Source organism: Ursus americanus, chromosome 18 (genome assembly GCF_024610735.1).
Source record: "Ursus americanus isolate L20-20 chromosome 18, mUrsAme1.1.p, whole genome shotgun sequence".
NCBI classification, from domain to species: Eukaryota; Metazoa; Chordata; class Mammalia; order Carnivora; family Ursidae; genus Ursus; species Ursus americanus.
In genome coordinates, this window is record NC_142144.1 from 9,784,535 (window position 1) to 9,787,890 (window position 3,356).

Consider the following 3,356-nt stretch of genomic DNA (forward strand, 5'->3'; position numbering starts at 1 on the left):
AAGCAGGGGGAGTGGGAGAGGAAGAAGCAGGCTCCCAGTGGAGGACCCAGGACCCCGGGATCACGCCCTGAACCGAAGGCAGACACTTAACGACTGAGCCACCCAGGCGCCCCAGACCCGGCAGTCTTTTAACCCTCCATCGTTCTTGACTGAAAGGCAGGGGACACAGGGAAGAACATAGTTCTGGAGTCTGTGTTGAAATCCCACCTCTGCTTCACACTCTACTTGTGTGACACTAAGCCAGTCATGTCACCTCTCGGAGCCTCAGTTTCCTTATCTGTAAACTAGGGCTAATAATCCCTAATGTGGATTCCATGAGCTAGCAGCTTCAGGGGAACAGTGAGCTTGAGGCCAGACACCGCCTAAACCCATGCTCCAGCTCCCAGAACCCGTGTGGACACATGAGCCTCAGCACCTGTTGGCCAAGGGGCCCACGGCCTTGTCTGCCACGATGACCATGCGTGAGTCGAGATGGTGGCCACCATGTGGCAGCCACGTCTGCCCCCAAACGCAGGGTCCACTGGGTACCAAGAGCCCCACTGCACGACTGGATTCGAAACGGAGCAAATTAATTGTTGAACCGTGACCAGGCTCCAAACGGAGCGAGTCAAAACCCAGGGCAGCCTCAACTCTCCAAGGAGTGAGAAGAAACCAGTCGGCCCATCCCCACGCCCCTGAGAATGCTGGGTAATTACGTTTTCCCCTTTGTCTTTCCGTTTTCCTTTAGCAGAACCACCAAGAAGCGGCCGCAAAAATCAGTTACAGCTTCCAAAGTGCTTCCTTCCCCAGAAATCTTTTATAAAAGGTGAAAGATTTACAAGACCCGAAGAGCAAACCAAGCAGGATAATTGTTTTTGGAATGACCCCAATATTTTCACCCCGGCGACCCCGGCTGGGCATCTTGCCCCATATTTATGATTCCTGGTCCTCTGCACGCCGCCGGACGACCTTTCTGGGCCCCCTCTGCGAGCCCCCCGTCCCTTATCGGGCCTGTAACTCACCCTGACGTTATCTCTCGGGAGGATTTTATGCACTTTAATTTAACTCCCCTCATCATTATTTCCCGGACTTCAAGGTTTTCTCTCTCGAGCTGCCCTTCCCGGGACAAGCATAATCTGTTTGCCATCAAGCCCAATAAATATGTTTGTGCGGGAGACGGGAACCATTTGGGGAGAGAGGCCCCGGCCTGGGAAGCAGCCTCGGGCTCTCACCCCAGTCTGGGCAGCAGGGCTGGGCGGTGTGTCCTGGAGCCGCTGTCCTGCCGGGAGCCTCTGCCTTGGTTCTCAGGCCAGTGGCCAGATCTAGCAAACGGACATACAGGACAGCCAGCGAAATTTGAATTTCAGATGAACAATGAATTTATTTTAGTGTAAGTGTGTCCCATTCAATATATGCAAAAAAAAAAAAATTACTCCTTGTTTATCTGAGACTCCCCTTGAGCTGGGTGTCTTGTGTTCCACCTGCATCCGCTCCTGGCAGCTGCCCCGCTCACTCCCCTGAGCGCAGATTGGGACACTGGAGAGAGGATTCGGATTCGGGTAGAGAGCGGCCATAACACAGCACCACAGCCTGGGCAGCTTAAACAAAGACATCCATTTTCCCACAGTTCTGAAAGCTAGAAGCGCCAGATCAACGTATGGGCAGGGTCGGTTTATCCTGAAGCCTCTCTCCTTGGCTTGTCCCCCGGTTAGGGGTTAGGGGTTAGGGGTTAGGACTTCAGCATAGGAACGTGGGAGGGGACCCACCGCGGCCCCCCCAGCAAGAGTCCCAGAGAGTGAAGGGGGCAGGGCAGTTATTGCCCTGAACCCCCAGTCCCACCCAGAGCGCGGCCGTTTCCCCCTGACCCACCCCAGCCCCACTCTCAAAGTCAGGTCCTCCCTTTGAAAGGGTGAATACCACAAGGAGAACCTTCCACGCCCTGGTTCCACCCTTGTGGTCTGAAGTGGGCTTCACCCCGGCGGATGCTTCGCGGGAATGGTCCTCCTGGGGCACCTGACTGTCTCCGCAAGCCCCCGTGGTCCATGTGATTCTTGGCGAGGTGGTCCTTTAGGGCAGCACCTCGATGACCCGGCCTCGGAAGACACTCTTGTCCAGCTCCACTGAAGCCGGGGCCGAGCTCTCAGCAGCAAACTCCGTGTAGGCATAGCCCTCGGGGCATCCAGAGAACTTGTCACACGGCATAGTGACCTAGGGGACCTCTCCCAGGAATTGAAGTAGGCCTCCAGGTCCTGGGCCAGAGACTGATCTGTGGTCCAATGGCCCCTTCTCCACGGGGGACCCAGGGCTCAGCGGCTGCCTGGCCTGCGCGGGCCCCTGTGCCTTCCCCCCTCCCTGGGCCCCGCGTCCCCGGCTCCTCCAGCCCCTGGGCCTACTCCATGACACACAGCTTCAGTCTGATGGCCTCCAGCTCCCCGTCAGGTACCAGGTAACTGCCCAGGTCCTCCCCCTCCAAGAGAGGTGGATTTGACCACCTCCCACGGCAAGTCCGAGCAACGCAAGCATGCTTATGTGGATTTCCCATTCATTTCCACAGTAAAGGCTCTTTTGGGCTCTGCCCAAAACACAGCCCATAGACATTTATTGAACAAACAGAATCAACACGGATTTTCCTAACATGGTTAATGCCAGCAATGAAATAACCACATTATACCCGTGACAAAAGTTGTCCACGAGAACCTTCCAGAACCTCCCTTCACCGCCCAAAAGAAGCCAGGCTCAGGAAAGCAGAGACTATTCTGGAAGTTCAGGAACAGGCAAAACTCCTCCATGCCACCAGCCTTCAGAGGGGCCGTGCCATCTGGAGAGCAGTCACACGTGTCCACATAAGCTCTGTGCATCTTGTCTTATGAAAGTTATACCTCACTTCAACAGTTAGGGAAAATAAAAATAATGTTTAATGCATCTGAATCATACAAATCTATACATTGGATTAAACTGCATGGAAACACAAATGAAGTCGTGTAAAACCTGGTAAAACCGATGTCAGGCTGTGTTTCTCTAGCAGAATCGTGCCAATATAATTTCCCATGTTTGATACCATCTCACAGCTGTGCAAGGTATCACCTTTGGGGGAAGCCGGGGGAAGGGCATCCTGGACTCTCATTACTATTTTCACAACTACCCTGTAAGTCTGTCATTAACGTTGAAGTAAAAAGTTTCTTAGTAAACTTAAAAACGAGAAATGTGTTGAATCAGAACCAAATCTCTATTTACGTAACATTTATTAAGCCCTGGAGAGAATTCAGAGCGGTCTAGTGACCCAGGTTGGGCTATGAAAGATAGGAGAGATATGATTTATAAACTCAAAGAACTTAGTCTGGGAAAGTGTGGGCCAGCTACTAATACATAACAAAGCT

General features: G+C 53.1%; 1 non-coding gene across 1 annotated transcript; it reads right to left on the reverse strand.

The window, feature by feature from the left end:
- Positions 1-730: 730 nt before the first annotated feature.
- On the reverse strand, positions 731-843 carry LOC123788108 (U5 spliceosomal RNA). The gene has a single exon (XR_006778412.2). It is a non-coding gene; the product is annotated as a U5 spliceosomal RNA (small nuclear RNA).
- Positions 844-3,356: the final 2,513 nt, after the last annotated feature.